Source organism: Cucurbita pepo, chromosome LG19, assembly GCF_002806865.2.
Source record: "Cucurbita pepo subsp. pepo cultivar mu-cu-16 chromosome LG19, ASM280686v2, whole genome shotgun sequence".
In the NCBI taxonomy this organism is placed as follows: Eukaryota; Viridiplantae; Streptophyta; class Magnoliopsida; order Cucurbitales; family Cucurbitaceae; genus Cucurbita; species Cucurbita pepo.
In genome coordinates, this window is record NC_036656.1 from 2,376,444 (window position 1) to 2,400,916 (window position 24,473).

The window sequence follows — 24,473 nt, forward strand, 5'->3', positions numbered from 1 at the left end:
CACGTGCTACCTACATTTTCAGGTAAAGGTAAGGCTCCCCTGTACGGTTGACGGTGAACATTGCGAAGGCCATGGAAGTCAAAGGGAGGGCTTGTACGACAGTAGATGCTCTGTTCGAGATTTCCTTTGAATAATAAATAATTTCATTTATTTTTCCTAGTTAGTAGTTGGTGGATTCCCGAGTTCGGTTGATCCTTCGTGTTATGAACCTGATTATAAAAGCCATGTCGTTGTTATTAAGGTTGTCTTATATGAGTTTTCGCATTTTTGCCTTATGAATGCAAGGTAACTTTGCTAATTAGGTTAAAGAAAATTAAAGGAGTTACAGTTGGTATCAAAGCGTTAGGTCATAGATCTTGTACATTGTCCTACGATGTAGGTCTAAGATACGTCCACAGTCCTCCAGCAAATGCACCGTCACCGTTAGGTATATGTTCCTCTTTTCTTTTTTTTTTCTTTTTTTTTGAATTAGAAATTTTTAATTAGATGAAGCAAACAATAGGGAATGTGTATTTTGTAATGAATGATATGATATGATGTGCAAGTTCTCATGTTTTAAATGTTAGTATGTTCCATGATGTGCAACATTGGTTGTAATATGATATATCTGGTGGCTACGATTAACGTATGTTTGTATGTATGTGCGGCCTGCGTGATTGTATCGAAGAATCTGCTAGATTAGTATGTGACTAAGTAGCTACTGCTATGTTTAGATATGCCACCTAGAACACGAGGAGGAGGTATTAGGGGACGACCAACACTTAGGGGCAGAGGGAGAGGTGGAAGAGGACGAGGTCTAGACCGCGAGGACTCCGGGGAAGAACCTAACATAGCCATTCGTTCCCGCCACCAGCGACGCCTCAGCCCTCACAAGACTCGACCACGCTTGGTGGACGCATTACAAATCGTCATACGAAACCTATCCGGTAATCAACAAGCTAATGACTCAGCCTCTACCAGGGAAGCTAGGTGCTACCTACATTTTCAGGTAAAGGCGAGGCTCCCCTGTAGGGTTGACGTTGAACGCTGTGAAGGCCATCGAAGTTAAATAGAGGGCTTGTAGGACAGTAGATGCTCTGTTCGAGATTTACTTTGAGTAATAAATAATTGCATTTGTTTTCCCTAGTTAGTTGTTGGTTGATTCCCGAGTTAGGCTGATCCTTGGTGTTATGAACCCGCTTATAAAAGCCATGTCATTGTTATTAAGGTTGTTTTATATGAGCTTCTGCATTTTCGTCTTATGAATGCAACGTAACGTCGCTGATTAGGTTAAAGAAAATTAGGGACGTTACAGTTTTTCTCTTTTAATATTAAACAAAGTTATCTCATTCACATAGAGAGTTCTTAGAATAAACCATAACCTTTTCTCCACTTCACATGAAATCGTTTCCTTTCTTTAGAAGTTATGTGCTTACTACAATACTTATCTAATAAAAGCAAGTCACATCTTATAAGAGACTTTTAACAAAATTGTGCGCAATAAATTATCCAAGTTGATATCTAAAAACTTGGAGCACTAAAATAGAAAAGAACTTGAGAAAAGACATCAAAATGGAGTTAGGAAAAGTATGTGATTGGGGTTGGGAGAGAAAAAAGGGTAACTTAAGTTTGGGGATGTGTCTGATTCTTGGCTAAATAAAGCATAACCTAACAAACAAACACACTGAATATGGTTTCAATTTTTTTCCTTTTCTTTTAATAGCATTTTACATAAAAATCTATCTTTAAAAGTAGTTGCTATGAATATGATCTTGTTGTTTACTTTTGCATCAACTACTAACGTTTTCACTTGTTTTGCAACCCAATATCCACATTCTCGTTGGAAACTGACGATTCTTAATTATCAAGACGTACCTTTAGTGGTCCATTGCAAATCGAAAAACGATGATTTAGGTAAATAAGGGTGTTGCAGTATGAAAAATTATTCAACTAGACCATATTATTTTTCGTATATCTAAATTTATGGATTTGATAGTTTTTTATTTTTATTTTTATTTAAGGGTTGGGGTGGAATTTCAAAATTCCACAAATCTGAGGAATATAATATCGAGCATAAAAAAACTCTAGATCAAGTAAAAAATATGAATTTGATTATTGAAAAATTATAGTCACAATTTTTTCTTTTTTTTTATATTTAAGGGTTCAATTACAAGTTTTTTTTGGGTTCAAACTATAACATAAAATATGTCAAAAAATTTCTAGAAACATGTTTATTTTCTATTCTTTTCATTTTTTTTCATTTGAATTTGTGCCCTGACATAACTTTCTGATTTAGGGGAGCATATTCTTTAGTCCAAACAGGAATACAGCTGAGAATTCAAAAAGAATTTGTGGCAGACAACATTGTTCTGGTGTAACTTTAGCAGCAATTATGGGAAGCTTTCGTTCGAGGTTTTTTGGCCAGAGAATGAAATTTGGCTTCAAGACTGATGCAACTATTCGCATTGCATTTGGGGTGCTGATGAGAAGGGGTTTTCATTATATAATAGTCGAACAAAGGTATTCGAGCTCATTCATCCATGGAGTTCTTAGATAAATCTATCATCGTCGTCTTACAGCACATCAAATCTTTTCTTTTCTACACAAGTAGTGTGTCGTGCTTGCTATAGTACTACTGTAACAAAATGTTTGTTAATCACTTAAGTTCTTAAATATAGGGAAACATTTAATATAAAAATGAGTACATGAAGAAAATATTAAAGTTGCTATTGAAGAAAAAAATATTGACCTCAACCTCATTGTCAAAGTCTACATTTTATAGAAAAATTTCAAGCACAAAAATAAAATAAATTTGAAATTTATACACCATTCTGAAAATGAAACACAAACAAACTCTATAACGGCGAAAAAAAACAAAACTCTGATATGAACCAAGAGATATCAATCATACAATGTACTTCAATGAAGATGTGAAGAAAAGGTTGGCAAAATTATCAAAAGATGTTTCAACTCATGCTACATTGAAGAAATGAAGTTTGATTGTTGTAAATTTTGGGTGGGTTACAATTTAAAGTAATTTAGAGTTATTGTATTTTAAGATTTTTTAGGTTACATTTACATAATGGCTCATTATGGCCATTAAGTATGAATGTTACAACTCTTGGAATGCCTTTAGTAGTTTCATTTTGAGGCTATATAAAGCCATGTATGTTGTATTTGTAAGAAGGCTGGGAAAAATATAGTAAAAGAAGCATTTGTGCTTTCTTTAGCCAATGGCTAAGTTTCTTTGCAATTTTATGTAGTTTGGGTTGCATGTAGAATCATGTCATACAACTTGTAATCTTTTGACCACAAGGATGTCCTACGAAAACACAAGGAATTGCCCGAGGTTCAAATTTTTTTCTTAGGATGTACTATAGTTGCATAACATTTATAACCAAAAACTTTAAGATGATGAAATGTAGGTGGTCGTTTGTAGAGTGCTTCAAAGGGTGTCTTGTTAGATAACAATGGTGATGGTGTTCTATTTATAAAATAAACAGCAGTTAAAATGCACTCTCCCCAAAAATTAAGTGGAACCTGTGACTGAAAGAGAAGAACCCTAGCTATATTTAAGATATGACGATGCTTACGTTCTACGACTCTATTTTGTTGTGGAGTATAGACAGAAGTGCGCTGAAATTCAATGCTACAAGAAGTAAAAAATGGTTACAAAGATAGGAACTTAGTCCCATTGTCTGATCGAACTATTTTGATAGTAGTATGAAATTGAGTTTGAACAAATTTAACAAAGTTCATTAACAAATAATGTACTTCTTACTTATGTTGCATTAGAAAAACCCAAGTACAACGAATAAAATCATCAACAATAGTGAGAAAAAACGCAAACTAGAATGGGTTGAAATTTTATGTGGTCCCCAAACATCACAATGTATCAGATCAAAGGCAGAATGGGTTGTTATTGAACTTCTTGAGAAAGACAACCTAGTTTGTGTTGCTAACGGGCAGATACTACAGTTATGAGAATAAATAGCATTATTAAGATGCAATTGATCAGCTAGAAATTTAAAACGAGAAAAAGAAGGATGACCTAGGCGTAAATGCCACAAATAAGATGACTGAGATATTTGATGAGCTGAAGATTTGATTGGAGATGAAGAAATATGATAGAGACCTCCAAATTGTTTANCATTACCCACACCGGTACTCTTTCTCCTGTTCCAAATATTCACTTATTAGATGTCTTGGTTGTCCCTCACCTCACTAAAAATCTTCTTTCCATAAGTAAATTAACGTCTGATTTTCCTCTCTCCGTTACATTTACTAATAATCTTATTACTATCCAGAATCGTCAAACAGGAAGGGGTGGTGGCAACCGGTAAAAGAGATGGAGGGCTATATGTGCTGGAGCGCGGCAACTCTGCTTTTATTTCAGCCCTTAGAAACAAATCTTTACGTGCTTCATATGATTTATGGCATGCTCGTCTAGGTCATGTGAATCATTCTGTTATTTCTTTTTTAAATAGAAAAGGTCATCTTTCTCTTACGTCTTTATTGCCTTCTCCATCATTATGTAATACTTGTCAGCTTGCGAAAAGTCATCGATTGCCTTATTCCCGCAATGAACGTAGGTCGTCTCATGTGTTAGATCTTATTCATTGTGATCTTTGGGGTTCTTCTCCCGTCAAATCAAATTCGGGTTTTCTTTATTATGTTATTTTTATTGATGATTATTCTCGATTTACTTGGTTTTACCCTTTAAAATTTAAATCTGATTTTTTTGATATTTTTCTTCAATTTCAAAAATTTAAGAAAAATCAATATTCTTCTCGTATCAAGGTATTTCAAAGCGATGGTAGTACCGAATTTACTAGTACTTGTTTCAAAACTCATTTACGTAATTCTGGCATCCACCATCAACTCTCTTGTCCATATACACCTGCTCAAAATGGTCGTGCTGAGAGAAAACATCATCATGTGACTGAGGCTGGTTTGGCCCTTCTCTTTCACTCTCATCTTTCTCCTAGTTTTTGGGTTGACGCCTTCAGCACTGCAGCTTATATTATGAACCGGTTGCCTACTCCACTTCTTGAAGGTATGTCACCCTTTGAACTCATTTATGGCTACACTCCACATTATGATAATTTTCATCCCTTTGGTTGTCGTGTTTATCCTTATTTGCGTGATTATATGCCTAACAAGCTTTCTCCCCGCAGCATTCCTTGTATTTTTTTGGGTTATAGTCCTGCTCATAAAGGGTTCTGCTGTCTTGATCCCGCCACCACTAAGCTATATATCACCTGCCATGCTCAATTTGATGAAACTCACTTTCCTGCTATCCCTAGCTCCCAGGCCCAACCTCTTTCCTCTATTCCTATTTCAAATTTCTTGGAACCACATCATCATCATATTGATTCATCCCCCCCTACCACTTCATCACCGCAAACTCCTCGATCCAGTTCATCCCCGTGTGATATTTGTTCTGACCTTGTAGATGAGTCTGTGCAGGTTGATACTTCTCTTGCAGGTTCCACTTTGCCACCCTCGACTTCTAATTCGACCTCTATTGAACCTCCTGTTGATTTCTCTTCTTTGGGCACTCATCCTATGATCACACGAGCCAAAGCTGGTATATTCAAGACTCGTCATCCAGCAAATCTTGGTATTTTGGGCTCATCTGGACTTCTTTCTGCTCTTCTTGCATCCACTGAGCCAAAAGGATTCAAATCTGCGGCTAAGAATCCTGCTTGGGTGGCTGCCATGGATGAAGAAATTCGAGCATTACAACAAAATGATACTTGGACTTTGGTTCCTCGCCCTGCCAACACCAACATCGTGGGCTCTAAATGGGTGTTTCGTATTAAATATTTGCCTGATGGATCTGTCGAGCGTTTCAAGGCTCGTCTTGTTGCCAAAGGTTATACTCAGGTTCCTGGTCTTGACTACACTGACACTTTCAGTCCGGTTGTCAAAGCTACCACTGTCCGTGTTGTGCTTTCTATTGCAGTCACAAATAAATGGCCTCTTCGACAACTTGATGTCAAGAATGCTTTTCTCAATGGAACTCTTATTGAACGTGTTCATATGGAACAACCTCCTGGGTATATTGATCCTCGATTTCCCACTCATGTTTGTCTATTAAAGAAAGCCCTCTATGGTTTAAAGCAAGCTCCTCGTGCTTGGTTTCAGCGTTTTAGCTCATTTCTTCTCACACTTGGGTTTTCTTGCAGTCGCGCTGACACGTCCCTTTTTGTCTTTCATCAGCAATCTAACATTATCTATTTGCTTCTTTATGTTGATGACATTATTGTTACCGGCAACAACTCATCTCTTATTGACAGCTTTACTCGCAAGCTTCATTCTGAGTTTGCTACCAAAGATTTGGGTTCTCTCAGTTACTTTCTTGGTCTTGAAGCTTCACCCACTCCTGATGGTCTCTTTATTAGTCAGTTAAAATATGCTCGAGATATTCTTACTCGTGCTCAGTTGCTCGATAGCAAACCAGTTCACACTCCCATGGTTGTTTCTCAACACCTGACTGCTGATGGTTCTCCTTTCTCTGATCCTACTCTCTACAGATCTCTTGTTGGCGCCCTTCAGTACTTGACTATTACGCGTCCAGATATTGCCTATGCTGTCAATTCTGTCAGTCAATTCTTGCATGCCCCTACTGCATATCACTTTCTTACTGTCAAACGTATTCTTCGCTATGTCAAAGGAACACTCCACTTTGGTCTTACCTTTTGTCCATCCACTATTCATAGTACGCTAGTCGCTTATTCGGATGTTGACTGGGCTAGTTGTCCCGATACTTGTCGTTCTACATCCGGCTATTCTATTTATCTTGGTAACAATCTCGTTTCTTGGAGTGCCAAAAAGCAACCTACTATCTCACGCTCCAGCTGTGAATCTGAGTATCGTGCTCTTGCCACAACTGCTGCTGAACTTCTTTGGGTTACGCATCTTTTGCATGACCTCAAGGTCCCTATTTCACAGCAGCCCTTACTCTTATGTGACAACAAAAGTGCTATTTTTTTTAGCTCTAATCCCGTTTCTCACAAGCGGGCCAAACATATAGTACGCTAGTCGCTTATTCGGATGTTGACTGGGCTAGTTGTCCCGATACTTGTCGTTCTACATCCGGCTATTCTATTTATCTTGGTAACAATCTCGTTTCTTGGAGTGCCAAAAAGCAACCTACTATCTCACGCTCCAGCTGTGAATCTGAGTATCGTGCTCTTGCCACAACTGCTGCTGAACTTCTTTGGGTTACGCATCTTTTGCATGACCTCAAGGTCCCTATTTCACAGCAGCCCTTACTCTTATGTGACAACAAAAGTGCTATTTTTTTTAGCTCTAATCCCGTTTCTCACAAGCGGGCCAAACATATTGAACTAGATTATCATTTCCTTCGAGAACTTGTTATTGCTGGCAAACTTCGCACACAATATGTACCCTCTCATCTTCAAGTTGCTGACATCTTCACAAAGAGTATTTCTCGATCTCTCTTTGAATTTTTCAGATCCAAGCTTATTATTAATTAATATAATTTATATCAATCACATAAAATACATGATAAAATATGAATTAATATACCTAATATCATTTAATTAATTAATTGTTTATTAATTAGTGAATGGGAGGTTTAGTCTACATTTCAAACTTTTTATTAATTAGGGACTGCAAGGATAAAAAAAAAAATAATAATAAAAGATCTATTTTTAATTTTTTTTTTATTCATTTGGTTAAGCTATAAAAATTTCAAATAATTTTTTTACATTTTTCCGAAAAAATACTTTTTAATCTTGCATTTTAAACGGGTACAAAAAATACCATCCATAAATTTAAACTTTATCAATTTTTTTAATAAAAAATGAATGGTTGAATTTTAAACTTAACATAAAAAGAGCAAATAAAATACAAAATTAGTTGTTACAAAAGCAAATGGGTAAGAGTGTTGAGAAAATTAAGAAAGTTTTGGTCACCTTATCTTTTACACTTGGTTGTTATGGAAGATATTCTGAAATAATCAAAAATTTATGAAACTGTGGTTAAAATATAACTACTAACACCTCAGTTTAACTATATGCCTGTATCTATCTATATATATATATATATAAGAGATAGAATCTAAATACGTTTGTAGAAGACGGTGAGAGATCTTTAAGAAGAACATAAAATCTCTAAGCATATTCTATTTAATCGTGTTGGTTGCCTTGACATCAAACAATATGATGAGGTTTTCTTTTGCAAAATCTAAGAACAATTACAGTTCAACAAATGGAAAGTGACTATTTTAAATGAGATGACTACTTCAACTCAAATTGTTCATTGCAAGTCAAAAGATGAGGATCTGGGCGAGCAAGTACTTCGCACCGGAGATAATTACAACTGGAGTTTTAAAGAAAATTTTTGGATTTCTACACCGTTTTGGTGCTATTTTAGCGTCAAACATGGATAAATTAGTGGAGATGGTTTTTGGCCACAAGGAGGGAGTTGGTTTAAAGATCAATGTATTCATCATAACTATACTTGGGCAGGTCGAGACCAAGGTATTTACTTGTATTTTGGATCTCTAAAGCCTTAATGTATCATTAGAAATGATGCACTCCGACTTTCATTCAATTTCAATAAATAATTTTATGAATAAAAATGCTCGATATCTTTTATGAGGTTAAAGTTTCAATTCTAATCAATTTTTCTTTTCAAAAATTTAAAACAACAATAAAGTTTTCAAACCAATTAGTTCGGATAGGATAGCCCTGGCGTCGAGGTACTATCACTGATGCGTCGATAGAAACCTTTTGGTAATGCTATGTATATGACGGTGGTAAAAGACACACATGCCAATGGCTCCAACATGGCGCCAATAGAAATGAACAAATCTACGCAAATGGGTCCAAGTTTGGATGAACTTTGGCACGAACTTCGAGACAAATTCTAGGAAGATCAAACTTTTGGTTGCCACGGACTCCAGAAAGGACGAACTTTGGGTATCTAACTCTTCCAAGCTCGAAAAGTGTCAGAAAGAACGAACTTGTAGACAAGCATCAAGCTCTGAAAAGGACAAACTTTGAGTTCCAAACTCACAAAAGCACTAACAGGTCAAAATCCGAATGAAACGGGCTCTTCAAACCATGAAATTTAGGTTTCTAAGCCTAACGGATCTAAGTTTTGACAAACTTTGGACCAAACGTCAAGACAGTGTGATGGAAGGACGAACTTTGGGTTTTCAACTCTTAGAAGCTCTAGTTTGGAAAAACTTTGGTCCAAACATCAAGAAAAACTCCAGAGAAAATGAACTTTTGGCTCCCAGCACGATAGAGCACTAACAAGTTCATGTTTCGACGAATTTCGACACAAATATCGAGACAAACTCTGAAAAGGACGAACTTCTGGTTTTAAAACCCTCCGAAGACTTACCATGCCCAAGGTTTTGGAGAACTCTGAAGGCAACATACTTTGGAACTCTAGCTCTCCAAAGCATCGACAGGTCCAAGTTTGGACGAACTTTGGCAGAAACTTCAAAGTGAACTCTAGGAAGGGAAAACTTTGACTTTGGGTCAAAATTTGGTCCAAAGCTAAGACAAGACTCCTCGAAGAATGAACTTTGGGTTTCTAACTCACCAAAGCTCAAAAAGGGTTAGAAAAGACGAAATTTGGGCGAATCTCTGTCAGAACTCTAGAAAAAAATTATTATGTACACAAGCGTCGAGACAAGATCTAGAAAAGATGAACTTTGGGTTCCTATGATAAGCGCCAACAATGTTAGATTTTTGCAAAGTTAGAGGTCCTTTTAGAATTCTTGCAAACGTTCACAGAGAAAGCTAACTTAACGGATTGATTCAAACTAAGAGCTGGTTAGATGATGAATGACTCTTAGATCGATCTTGGAATCTATGATGGTCACTCTTAGATACCAAGACAATTCACTCCCAAAGACAAGTTGAAGGAAGATAGGGAGGAATAGGGAGAGACAGTGATACAAAGACTAATATTGATACAAAGACTGATATTGAGAGATAGTGATACAAAGACTAATATTATGGAAATTATAAAAGATCAATCTATAAAGAATGATATTGAGAGAGAAAGCATCGCGGTCAGACTTTGTTTATAGATTGAGTAACCAACTAAGAAATATATAAACAATCAATAGATACCATTTTATACCTTTAAGGTTTTTTTATATGATTTTTTTTATTTATGGAGAATTAAAATTGTGTTTTTATTTATGGGCTAGATCAATAAGGCAAGATCAAATAGAGCAAACAAACATGGGGATTGGAAAGCTATTGCCAAAGATCGTATTATGGCATGGAATTCTTTCAATGTAGGAGACAAGAAGACATTGGATTCGATAGAGACAATAAGACATTATCCACTTTGAGCATAAACTCTCATAGGTTTTCTTTTGCTTTCCCCAAAATGCCACATCTCAATGAAGATTGTGTTCCTTATTTATAAACCCATGATCAACCCCTTAACTAGCCGATGTGAGACTCCTCTCCCAACAATGATCAACAATCCTCCCTCGAACAAAGTACACCATAGACCATGTGGCCTATGGAGCCCTTGAACAACCTCCCTTAATTGAGGCTTGACTCTTCTTTGGAGCCCTTGAACAAAGTACATATTTTCTTGGACACTTTAGACTACACCTTTGAGGCTAACAATTTCTTTGTTCCACATTTGAGGATTTTATTGACATGGATAATTTAATGGTATGGCTCTAATACCAAATGTTGGATGTGGTCCACGATTAAAATATGCCAAAACAAACAAATTAAGCAGAAAGAACAACTTGAGGGGAGAAAACTTTTGAATAGAGAAACCTTAAGCACTTATGGTTTTCAGTTCTCTTCATTGTTGTGAAAAAGGACACATCTAAAGAGTATTTATAGTGGAGAAAACACTAACTAGTTTCCTAAAAATTTTCCTCAACCACTAACCATCTTCTTAATTAAAGCACTAAACTTAGTCTACAATTTGACAACTACAAACAATTATCCTATAGTTATAGTGGCTCCATAAGTTGGTAAATTATTCTACCAAGTATACGAACAATTCTCCTAAAGTTATTACATAAGTTTGTAACTTATTCTACCAAGTCAAGTCTATTATCTCATAATCTCTCCTATAAACTTGACTTTGTTCGAGATTCTTCACTCCCGGCAACTTTCGAATCACTTCAAACCAATGGACTTGTATCCGGGCGGTAAGTTAGTTAATGAACTTTATAGGTTTCTCTTATTCCAGGGCAGTGAAACATGTAATAGTCTACTTTTTATCGTCAACGCTGCACCAATTCCACTTTTTATGGTCAACGTTGTAATAGTGAAACCTATACAGTGCGGTGAGTTGACACTCGATACCTTCCTCTTCACAAAACATTGAGAAATGGTGGGATAAGAACTACCATCTTTGTCGATGCACAAGGTTTTCAGCTTGTGATTAGATCCGTTTTCAATGTGTCTTTTCAAACTTTTGAACGAAACAACTATAATCATCAACAAGTAAGATAAAATACTTGTTACCAGCAATTGATGATAAGGTGATTAGGCCACACAAATCTGCATGAAACAGTTGCTTGTTTGGAGATGGGAACGATAGTCTAGATTGTTTGGAGGCTAGACAACTCTCACATAGCTGATTCGAGTGTATGATTTTGGTAGCCCCATAGTTGTCTTCTTCTCTCCCATCATTTTGAGCGTCTGAAAATTCACTTGCCCATGTCTTGCATGCCATAGTCAAGCTAGGTCTACGAGTGCCATCAATAGAGAGGTGGGCTAGCTGTTCTTCAGTAGTGTCTTATACGGGTAGTTATGCGACCATCTTACCTTATCAACAAGGTTCCATTTATGTCGAACATCTTGAGGAATGAGCAAGCTAACTCCACTCTGCTTCCTTCATCTGTCATCTGACCAAGACTGCTAATATTGCTCACCAAGCTTGGGATATAATATACCTTGGTCAGTAGACGTTGGTTGTCGTTCTTGCACTGGAACAAGATTTATCCTTTCCCTTGGATCGATATAATTGATCCATAGTCAAACTTCACGTTTTCAATGAGCTTCTCATCAAACTCCTTGAATTTGGCTCAATGTCCGACCACCGTCGTCAAGGTATCACATGTTGGTCTCTACTCAATCTTCTTCTTTCGAGAGAAGCACCACAAACTTAAGAGATTGCTCATCCCGTAGTAATCATTCTTTCCACTCTCCCTTGAGCTCTTTTCTCATTAACAATTTTTTTCTATGTATTTTTGTTTGCAGAGTGTTCATCATAGCATGATTAATATCACGTTCCTCATATTTTTTTTCTCAACTCTATTTTCCCCCACATATCACCCTACAGCTATAACTGTCACGATCCAATTTTCGAGGCTTCGAAAAAATCGAACCGTGACTAAAAAGATGAAATCGAAAACAAACAAAAGGAAAAGAAAAGAAAAGTAAAGTAAAGTAAAAGGTAAAAAAATACCATTTAATTAAAACAAAATGGAGAAAAGTTTTGTTTCAAATTAATAAAAAGGAATTACAAGTATAAAATGAAATATAAAAGACTCTATAAGACCGACAAGGGACTGACGCTCCAGAACGACACCCTACTGTGACAATGCAGCTGTCGAACACCTCCCCACTACGACTGGTACCTAAAAAAAAGAAGGGAAAACGGGGTGAGTATAAAAATATACTCAGTAAGCAACCTACTTGTAGGCTCTTAATTGCATCAAGTTTAGGAGAGAACCACCAACTATACTCTAGACTCTAAAGTCTCAATACTCTCAGAACACAGATCGGGGTGGAAGGCCTTAACCTTTGAAGCGGTGTTTCAGCATTTGAGGATGAGGTGCTCCCACATAACTACATGTACCCCTTGTACAACCCAGCTAGAACTAGTCACTGCATGGTCAACGTTCTTCCACACGACGGACCCATCATGTAGGCGACCTTGACCCACTTGCGTGATCAACATCATACCATAAGACGGATCCCCATGCAGAGTAGTCAATCTACCACCGAGTAACACTTCCCTAAAAGGCGTCTCGCCAAGCTCAACAATACCACACCAGAGTAGGAAGGAAAGAGTAACATCTCCCTAACTAGCATCTCACCTAGCTCAACGGTACCACACCGGAGTAGGAAGGGGAACGTAACATCTCCCTATCTAGAGTCTCGCCTAGCTCAACAGTACCACACTGGAGTAAGAAGGGAAGCGGGGCATACTCGAACGCTAAACCAGATACTGTCGGCTAAAAGGTCATCTCTCTACACCTCGGGGTCTTAATGTGGTTCTCTATATCTCAAGGGTAGTTAAAAGTATTGAGTTAGGGGTCCTGGTGTAATAACCTAAAATAATGATAATATGTATTTTGTATTTATTTGTTGTGTGTTTGTTAATAATAATAATAATAATAATAATAATAATTAAAAAAAAAACGAAAAATGAAAACGAAGCAGCTACGTCAAGCAGCTGCTGTAAAGGGGGATGAGGGGCAACGGACGCGTAGGCTGGAGGCGTGGGAATGATGAATGGATTAGTAGAGGGTGTGGAAGCGTATTAGGCCTTGATAAGGCTTTAAAAAGGAAGAAAAACGAAGAATAACAGTTAGGGAAAAACCCAGAAAACAGAGGAGGAAAAATTCTGAGAATTCGAGTTTGGTTGCTTAAGATTGGTTGTCAGGGTAAAGGAAGAGAGGTTGTTGATGAGGAATCCTTTGAGGAAGGGGATACGGCCACGAGCTGAATCGAACGTTTATTCGAAGGTAACGAAAAACCCATATCACCGAACCTTTAAATCTCGATATCTTGGTTCATACTGCATAATAAATTATGAAATAGGGCTTGTTAGAACCGTAGTTAGGAGATCTATAAAGTTGTAGAAGAAATCAGAACGAAATTCGAGCTGTAGAGATGAAATTTTTGCTTCGGGACACAACGGGTATTAAAGGAAAAGATTGGGAAAAATTGCAGGAAGGAGAGGTTGAAGACGAGCGCGTGAAGGACACGCGAGGCGCGTGGGAGGCCACGAGTGGAAGTGCGACTGTGCGCGGATCAGGCGCGTGAGAAATGAACCCCGATCTTGTGTTGGCGCGTGAACAGGTATTTTGNAATTCTGAGAATTCGAGTTTGGTTGCTTAAGATTGGTTGTCAGGGTAAAGGAAGAGAGGTTGTTGATGAGGAATCCTTTGAGGAAGGGGATACGGCCACGAGCTGAATCGAACGTTTATTCGAAGGTAACGAAAAACCCATATCACCGAACCTTTAAATCTCGATATCTTGGTTCATACTGCATAATAAATTATGAAATAGGGCTTGTTAGAACCGTAGTTAGGAGATCTATAAAGTTGTAGAAGAAATCAGAACGAAATTCGAGCTGTAGAGATGAAATTTTTGCTTCGGGACACAACGGGTATTAAAGGAAAAGATTGGGAAAAATTGCAGGAAGGAGAGGTTGAAGACGAGCGCGTGAAGGACACGCGAGGCGCGTGGGAGGCCACGAGTGGAAGTGCGACTGTGCGCGGATCAGGCGCGTGAGAAATGAACCCCGATCTTGTGTTGGCGCGTGAACAGGTATTTTGGCTCCCGGTTTGTCCCGTTCGATTCGTTTTGACCTGTTCTACCTAGATTGACCTATACTTACCTTGAAAATGGTGAAATATAGGTCTAATTGGAAGGAATTGTGTTTAAATACCCTATTAAATGTACATTCAAGAGAGAAAGGGATTCGAAACCAGGTAAGTAGCATATCGATCTTTGAACTAGTTCTTAACTTGTTTTACAACATGTGAGTATGTTGTTTACCTGATTAAGAGCTTAGTATGTTATGATGAGCTTTGATGATATTGAGTGTTTATTGTATATTGTGACTGCTTGCCTGTGATGTAAGCATGATATAAATGATTGCCAGAATGTTCTATGTGTTGAACATGATACATGTATGAAAGCATGCAATAACTATGAGTATGTTATGCATGTTAATGGAAAGGTTATGACTATAGGATATGCTTATTGGTTGTTGAGCTATGACTTATTTATATGAGCATGATAGTCTACTAATTCCCGTGGAGTTCCTGGCCAACGCGCTGTGTGTTAAGTCAGGGAGCATGAGTACTCGTGACCGTTTGTATATGACCGCCAGAGAAATTAGTAGACGGGCCGTATTTGACCGAGAGCGAGTCTTACATACGAGTCCGAAAATTCTAGATAAGCATATCAAAAGAGAGTCAGTAACCTAAGCTGGAGGTAGCTGAGATACCTCATTAACGAATAGATGACCCTAGTAAGAGAAACTAGGAGTCAATGACGAATAAAATTTAAAAACACCTTGAAAGATTAGTTAAGAAATCATGAAAGACAAAGTTGGCTACTTACTCGGTAATTTAATTAGTCATCAAAATTATTTTTAACTTTTCTTTCCAGATTTAGTTGATGCAGTCCAACCGAGGACGAGGACAAGACCAGCGGGCTAGAGACTATTTGGGAATCCATGTCTGTGTCTGTTTTGTGTACTTATGCTTTCGCTGTCAAGAATTTACTTCGGTTGTTTTTAGTTTAAATAGCACTGGTTTTAAATGTTTTACTGGATGTTTTTGGAAATATTTTTTGAAATTTACCATTGGTTGTCGGAGTTTATTATTGAGGTCAGTGGTAGCTCTTGTGAATCGCGTTGACGATGAGCGGGTGTTACACCTGGCTTCCAGATTCACTCAATCAAGACTTCCTAGTCCATAACAATCCAGGGTTAAAGGGTCTCTCTCTCTAAGTGTCGCTCACGACACCATGGACTGTAACATCAGAAGGGTCCCCTAACTAAACCCAACTCAATCCCTACAAGAGTTCACCATAGGCGTAGCACAACACTACAGCTTATCATATCATAAGTTCACACAATCATTCAATAGGAGTTTATGTATGATTAACAATGCATTCAATCATACAAGCTCAATGGGGCGGTAACATCCATCGACACCCGGAGCGCAGATACACAAATTATTCAACGAAAGTTCATGTATAATTAACAATGCATACAATCATACAAGCTAAACGGGGCGGTAACATCCATTAATACCAAGAGCGTAGATACAAAAATTATTCAACCGGAGTTTATGTATGATTAACAATGCATACAATCGTACAAGCTCAGCTGGGCGGTGACATCCATCAACACCCGGAGCGCAGATACACAAACTCTCTTGTCCGACAACATAGTATGAACAGATAAAAGCAGTAGTAAGATAGACCAGCAAGCATACCAACATCGAGTACGAAATCTCATCAAGGCCACAAGTCCAACAGATATATTTTTAATTCTCTAAGTACAGAGGATCATTAGATCTAGCAACCCAGGGATAATTTTCTCTAGCATGCATGCAAAACCAAGCGCACCCAACAAGTATTACTTCCTAAATCCGCGTGGTTACTTACAAGTATGTCGCATGCCTTCCCGAGCTTGATTACAGTCGTAACGGAGTCCAAAATTATAAATTATCTGTTCAGACACTTAGTTCACAGTAAAATAGGATTAGCACTGGAATCGGGAAGAAAAACGGGTGAAAACAGGACACTAACGCGCCTACACGCGCTTACAGGGGACTCCCACGCGGCTGCACATTTACCCACGCGCAGGGCATACGCGCGGGCAGAGGCACGTTCGAGCCACAGCAGACGTAGACTTACCCCTCGAACTTTCTGGGGGTGACACGTGTCGTACAGAGACTGGCAGTAGCTTTCTTGTTGGATCGCGGGTTGTCGGGTTGCTTCACCGAGCGTGGGTCGGGTTTTCGAGTCAACCATCAGACGCGTGCCAGTGGACGTGCCAGACATGTCTCTCCACCAGTTGCTCGACGCATGTCCTCCCGTTTCGACGGCCGCGTGTCCGTCGCCGATAGCCTAAGTTCATCCAATTTTCAGATTCCGGTCAAATTCTATATCAACCTATTTATTTTGGATTTTTCTATCTTTCAAACCGGAACTTGAATTAAATCAATTCCTTCACAAAAATTCAAGATCTCAAGTCCACCTATCCAGATATATTTTTATTGTATTTTTTTTTACTCACAGTGCTTAATAAATGAAGTCGAAAACTGAGAAAAATTCAATTTCTTATCGAAGTAGGACAGTTTCTCGATTTTGTTTTTCGATGCGATTTTTGGCCGTGTTTCCTCTAAAAACTTGCAAGACTCCTCACCTAAAGTGTCACAACTAGATTATTAAGATCTAAATCATCTAAAACTCCCGAATCTATGGTGAAATCTTGAAACAAGAAAGGTCGCGGACTTACCTCGCATTCTTGTCCGTTTCTTGCGGAAACGAATGATCCAACGCTCAGACCACTCCTCTTGATGCTCTAATTAGCTCTAGTACGAGACCTAAGATTGAGGGTGCTTCAGTTCGGGTTTGGGCGTTTCTCCCTCCTTCTTCCTCTTCTTAAAAACCCTCACTCTTCCTTTCTCTTTCTCTCTCTATTTTCTTTTTCTTTTCTTTTCCTCTCCTTCTTTTCCATTTTATTTTATTTTATTTATCTATTACTAACCTCCATTTCAGGTTCTTAATGAGGAAGATGGCAGAATGACCAAATAACCACTCGGGAGTTGACTTTGATCATTTTTCTTTTATATTTTTCTTGAGTTTCTGAGATATTTCTAAACATTTCTCTCTTCTGTCTTATCTCAAAATTCAGCCTCTAAAATTCTCAATAAAATCTCGAAAGATTCTCCTACTTAGACTTTAAGTTTCTCGTCGGAGTTCGGGTGTTACAATAACCAAATCTTACAAGAAAAATAACACATTTCTCACTTCCATTGTAATTCCCAAAACACTTCGTGGATGGTTGTTACTTCTTTTACCTTTGCTTTGTGACTTGGCTTCCTAATTTATTTCCTTATCTTTATCTTGTCATAACATTTTTTTTATCCCGAGAATCCTTCAAGTAATCCTCTTATTCTCTAGGTGCCTCCATATGTGATGCATATCATCCAAGTCTTCAAGAGATAATCATACATTCCACTCCTCTCTTATTTGAAGAAAATTTATCATCAGGCTTACATGTAGAAAATTCTTGTAACCTAATTCTCTATGTTTGAACCTATTGTTTGTTAGTTTATTTAATCTTGTATTAACCGTAATTAATTTTATTTACTGTTTGTATTTCAAATTATGTCAGTTGAGGGAAGTTATTAGCGGTTAAGGGTAGTTATTAGCGGTTAAGGGAAGTTATTAGCAATTAGTGTGACTATTCTGTCTATATATATGTACTGTGTAACAAGCTGAATAATGACTAAGTTGGTTTATGGCCTCTCTTAGTTGTATGAGTGTTTTCTAACAATTGGTATCAGAGCGTGGTTACATGCCAAAGATCATGCCGAGAAATAATAACACTGGAGAGAGAGGAGAGTCGTCCAAGTCTGCAACAAAGGAAGGTCTGGTATCACTCCAATACCCGACGTTATCGAGAACCAACTAATCAGCATGGGCTATGAAGATGAAGGTCTATTTGCATGCTCAAGGGCTGTGGGACGCAATCGAATCAACTGAGTCTCTGGATAGTCTTGATGAAATGAAGGATCAAATGCCATTAGCAGCTATCTATCAAGCAATCCCTGAGGAGATGTTGTTTTTGTTAGCAGAGAAAGAGAAAGGAAAAGAAGCATGGCAGACGTTAAAAGCTATTCATGTCGGTGTTGAACATGTAAAGGAGGCAAAGATCCAAACTCTGAAGATTGAGTTTGAAATTATGAATATGAAGAAGTCTGAGACTATTGATGATTATGCAGCAAGGTTGACAGAAGTTGTTAATAAAATACGTACTTTTGGAAACAAGTTTGAAGAGTCATACTTGGTGAAAAAATTTCTCCGCTCAGTACCTCCTAAGTTTCTTCATATCGCATCGGCAACAGAGCAATTTGCTGATTTAAAGGTGATGACCATGGAGGAAGTCATCGATCATCTTAAAGCATACGAGGAACGGATCGGTGGAAACAAAGAGAATGCTGAGCATGTCTTATTGACTCAAGGAGAATGGAAAGCAAAAGAACGTAGCGACAATGGAGGCCATAGCCGAGGGCGAGGTCACAATGGTCGCTGGAGAGGGAGAGGTCATGGACGTGGAAACGACTCGTTTCATCAAGAGAAGAAGGCTGACAAGAGCAAGGTAAGATGCTACGATTTTCAAGGCCTAGGCCACTATGCCTCAGAATGTCGGAAGGTGAAGTGTTATAATTGCCAAAAGATTGGCCATTATGCATCCGACTGTAGATCGAAGAAAAGGGAGGATCATTATGCATCCCACTGTAGATCGAAGAAAAGGGAGAATCAGGCGCACTTGGCTGAGACGCAAAGTGATGAGGATGAGCCAGCCTTACTTACAGCACAAGTTTGTGAAGTCTGAACTCTCGGTTCACCAGAGTTGACGGAGATGGCTCTTTATGAAGAGAAGGTTGTCCCGGAAGAAATTGAGAAGAAAAACAACACTTGGTTCCTAGATACGGGAGCCAACAATCATATGACTGGTTGTCGAAGTTGGTTCTCGGAATTGAACGAGTCAGTGACCGGCACGGTGAAGTTCGGAGATGGATCACTTGTAGAGATAAAAGGACGTGGAGATGTGAAGGTTGCGTCTGTGAAAAAAAACAGAGAAGATGATCGATGAGGAGAAAATTGATGGCTCTGTGAAGATTGAATCGGAGAAAAAAATAGAGAAGCGAGAAGAGAAGAAGAGCGATGGCGAGAAAATTGTTGGCACTGTGAAGTTTGAATCCGAGGAGAAGAGGGATGACGTTGTGGCGGAGGTCCAGAATGTGGCAACGGAGGTAGCGAAAGCAGAGAAGATAAAAGAGGAGGTCACCTGTGATGGCGAGAAGAAGGAGAAGGAGGACGGAAACAATGGTGGTGCTATTGAAAAACAGGTCGCCAGAGAAACGAAAGCAAAAAAGGAGAAGGAGAAGGAGGCCATTTTTTCCGGCAGTGCAATTAAAGTAGCACAGGTAATTAAACCTGTTGAGGAAAAGCTGTTGGCCGGACAAGTAGAACAGGTAATTAAAACTGTCAATGAAAAACAGTTTCCCATTGAAACGAAGATAGAGAAGAAGGAAGGCGGTGATAATAGCGGTTGCGGTAGCGTTGAACAAGTAATCAAACTGGTGAAAGGAACTATTGATATCGAATGTCATTATGTGAAGGCAAAGCAAGTAGAAAGAAACAATTGCATGGGAATCCAATTACATGGACTTCAAAGAAACAAAAGATGGTGGCACTTTCATCCTGTGAAGCGGAGTATATTGCAGCAACGTCAGCTGCTTGTCAAGGAATATGGTTAGGACGTTTACTGAAAGATTTGGTTTGAAGAATGTAAGAATATGAAGATCAAATACAAGATTAAGAGGATGATTTGTTAGTTTATTTAATCTTGTATTAACCGTAATTCATTTTATTTACTGTTTGTATTTCAAATTATGTCAGTTTAGGGAAGTTATTAGCGATTAAGGGTAGTTATTAGCGGTTAAGGGAAGTATAGCGGTTAAGGAAAGTTATTAGCAGTNGAGGACGGAAACAATGGTGGTGCTATTGAAAAACAGGTCGCCAGAGAAACGAAAGCAAAAAAGGAGAAGGAGAAGGAGGCCATTTTTTCCGGCAGTGCAATTAAAGTAGCACAGGTAATTAAACCTGTTGAGGAAAAGCTGTTGGCCGGACAAGTAGAACAGGTAATTAAAACTGTCAATGAAAAACAGTTTCCCATTGAAACGAAGATAGAGAAGAAGGAAGGCGGTGATAATAGCGGTTGCGGTAGCGTTGAACAAGTAATCAAACTGGTGAAAGGAACTATTGATATCGAATGTCATTATGTGAAGGCAAAGCAAGTAGAAAGAAACAATTGCATGGGAATCCAATTACATGGACTTCAAAGAAACAAAAGATGGTGGCACTTTCATCCTGTGAAGCGGAGTATATTGCAGCAACGTCAGCTGCTTGTCAAGGAATATGGTTAGGACGTTTACTGAAAGATTTGGTTTGAAGAATGTAAGAATATGAAGATCAAATACAAGATTAAGAGGATGATTTGTTAGTTTATTTAATCTTGTATTAACCGTAATTCATTTTATTTACTGTTTGTATTTCAAATTATGTCAGTTTAGGGAAGTTATTAGCGATTAAGGGTAGTTATTAGCGGTTAAGGGAAGTATAGCGGTTAAGGAAAGTTATTAGCAGTTAGTGTGACTATTCTGTCTATATATATGTACTGTGTAATAAGCTGAATAATGAGTAAGTTGGTTTATTGTCTCTCTTAGTTGTATGAGTGTTTTCTAATATTGTTTAGGCCTATCTCTAGGTTTATTTGGTTAAGAGGACAAATTTGAAGTCTCATTTCTCTAATGCCCTGGTTGTCTTCCTTTATGCCTCCTTGGTTGAGATGATAAGTCTGATCAAACACATTTACTTGTAGGTTGCACTTCGCTCATTGAAGCAGCCTCTAGCAGCTTCTTGGTATCATCACTTTCTTTCTGCCAATGCCAATAGATACTTTTGGAAGATGTTCATAGTCTTTCAATAGTATCTTATATAAGTTGTTTCACGACGATTTACCTTCATCAACAGGGCTCTATTTTGGTTCTATATCTTGAGGAATGGGCCGACTATCTCCACTCTACTACCTTTTTCTGTCATTTGACCAAGGCTAATAACATTGCTCTTAAAACTCGGGATGTAATACACCTTGATCAATATACGTTGATCGCTGTTCTTACAGTGGAACAAGATAGATCCTTTGCCTTGGATCGGTACAATTGATCAATTGCAAAGCTTCACGTTTCTAGTGAACTTCTCATCAAGCTCCTTGAACTTTGTTAGATCTCCGATCATGTCGTTGCTCGCTCCGTTGTCTAGGTACCACATGCTTGTCTCCACTTGGACTTCTTCATCTATGAACGGGTTCACCATGACCTTCTCTTCATTGAGTATCAACAGGTTGGGCATTTACTCGGCCAACATCAATGCGAGCTCTTGATCTTGCGTGAGTGTGAGATTTGCCTCCTTATCTCGCTTCTTGTTGTGGCACTCTGCCGCATAATGCCCATATTTGCCACAAGAGTAACACTTGATCATACTCTTGTCCTTCCGAGGGTTGGCATTTTCATGAGATTGTGAAGTATTGTCATGACCTCTTTTGTTACCATGTCCGCGTCCACGTCCACAAGCTCTATTATCTTTGCCTCTGTTATCTTTGTTATGGCTATCACGACCCCTCATACTTGAAAAAGAAAAGTCATTGCATCTATATTTTTCGTCCGTGTGAGTCACCCCTCATGTGTGAGTTAGAGGTATTTATCCTCCTCTTTCTCTTTGTAGCCACGAAGTCTCTCCTCATGGACCTTAAGATGACCAACGACCTCCTCAACCAACATGTGATTGAGGTCGTCGAACTGCCCAATGGAGGTAACAATTTACATAAATCTTGGGGGAACTGCTCGAAGGAACTTCTTGACAATTGAGATCTCCTCCACCAAACGGATGTCACTGACGATCATCGTCAACTTCATGGAAAAGTCATCTATTGACTCACCATTCTTCTTGCGGATAGTCTCAAACTCACTCTTCAAGCCCTGCACCTTTGCTTCCTTGACATGTTCCACGCCCACATGATTGTTTGCAGCGTCTCCTATGCTACCTTTATCGAGTCCTTTGCCAACATGAGAAGAATGTCCCCTTCGCTTGATAGATTGTGACAAGAGTCATCCTATTCTTACGATCCTCAATGTCATAAAGCTCGATGACATCCCACACACCTTGTTCCTATAAGTCAACATGCATCTTTATCGACCATATTGCGTAGTTACTCTTCGTGAGTAACGGGTACTAGAGCGTTGCACTCCCCTCCTTTCCACTCTTTATCGTTGTCACTTCTCCTAAGTGACATTGTATGGTGACGACATTTGTTTCAACATCATAGGACCTCTGATACCAAATATTGGAAACAACCCACGATCATTTCTTGACATTGGGGTGGGGAATTTTGCGAAACCAGCGCGTTTTCGCTTGCGTTCTAGGGCGCTTTTGAGTTTTGAAATGGAGCGGTTTTTTCGCTCGGTAGCGAAAAAAATATTTCTTGGCATTGTGTTGGGGAATGCCCCAACTCGATGGTTGGGAGCCGTATTTTGCGAAACCGGAGCGTTTTCGCTTGCGTTCTAGGGCGGTTTTGAATTTTGAAATGGAACGATTTTTCTCTCGGTAGCGAAAAAATTATTTCTTGGCATTGGGGTGGGGAATGCCCCACCTCGTTGGTTGGGAGCTGAATTTTACAAAATCGGCACATTTTCGCTTGTGTTGTATGGCAGTTTTGAAATGTAGTTTTTTCGCTCGGTAGCGAAAAAATTATTTCTTGGTATTATGGTGGGGAATGCCCCAACTGGATGGTTGGGAGCTAAATTTTGCCAAACCGGCGGATTTTTTGCTTGTGTTTTAGGGCAGTTTTGAGTTTTGAAATGGGGCGATTTTTTCGCTCGGTACCGAAAAACTTATTTCATGGCATTGGGGTGAGGAATTCCACAACTGGATTGTTGAGAGCCGAATTTTGCGAAACTGGTGCGTTTTCGCTTGCGTTCTAGGGCAGTTTTGAGTTTTAAAATGGAGCGATTTTTTCGCTCGGTAGCGAAAAAATTATTTCGTGGCATTGGGGTTGGGAATGCCCCAACTCGATGGTTGGGAGCCAAATTTTGCGAAACCGGTGCGTTATCGCTTGCGTTCTAGGACGGTTTTGAGTTTTGAAATGGAGCGGTTTTTTCGCTCGGTAGCGAAAAAATTCTTTCTTGGCAGATGATTGGGAGCGAATTTTGCGAAACCAGAGCGTTTTCGTTTGCGTTCTAGGGTGTTTGAGTTTTTGAAATGGAGCGGTTTTTTCGCTCGGTAGCGATAAAACTATTTCGTGGCATTGGGGTGGGGAATCACCCAACTCAATTTTTTGAGTTTTGAAAAGACAGCAAGGGTGACAAGAAATGGGCTACTACACTAATGCTGCAGTAGGCGTACAACAACAGGTAGACAGATAGCATACTTATAATAGATATAGTTGGACAGATAGCATATTTACCGTAGAAGTATTTCCAAGTTTTTTGGAGGAAATTTTTAAAGAAGGGAAGAGAACGCTTCCTCGGTGCATAACGACAAGAAAATTCTTTGAACACACCCTTTACAACCTTAATGACTTACTTAGAAGCACATCCATATTTTGTAGTTACTTTTATTTTGTTGTCTGCATATAATTTTGAATGATGTCCATGCATGCACCCTAGAGGCATGAGTTTTATTAGGTAGAGTAATATATAATGCATTGTCGAATATGCAGTAGGGATCTTTTGAGCAAGAACTAGGAATCCAATGTAAAATGCTTCACTATGATAAATAAAATAGTAAGGTAAGAGGTGTATTTCTTAAGAAAGTTTATTACAGCCGTGAGTTAATAAGCTTGACTTACCAAAACAAGTTATTAACCTAGAGTAATTTTAGGATAATTGTTTAGAAGTTATTGGCTTGAATTGG

At 38.6% G+C, this 24,473-nt stretch overlaps 1 long non-coding RNA gene across 1 annotated transcript; it reads left to right on the plus strand.

Moving 5' to 3' along the window:
- The first annotated feature begins 329 nt into the window (after window positions 1-329).
- LOC111781911 lies at window positions 330-19,392 on the plus strand. The gene is made up of 3 exons (XR_002813036.1): window positions 330-341; window positions 11,721-11,724; window positions 19,313-19,392. It is a non-coding gene; the product is annotated as an uncharacterized LOC111781911 (long non-coding RNA).
- Window positions 19,393-24,473: the final 5,081 nt, after the last annotated feature.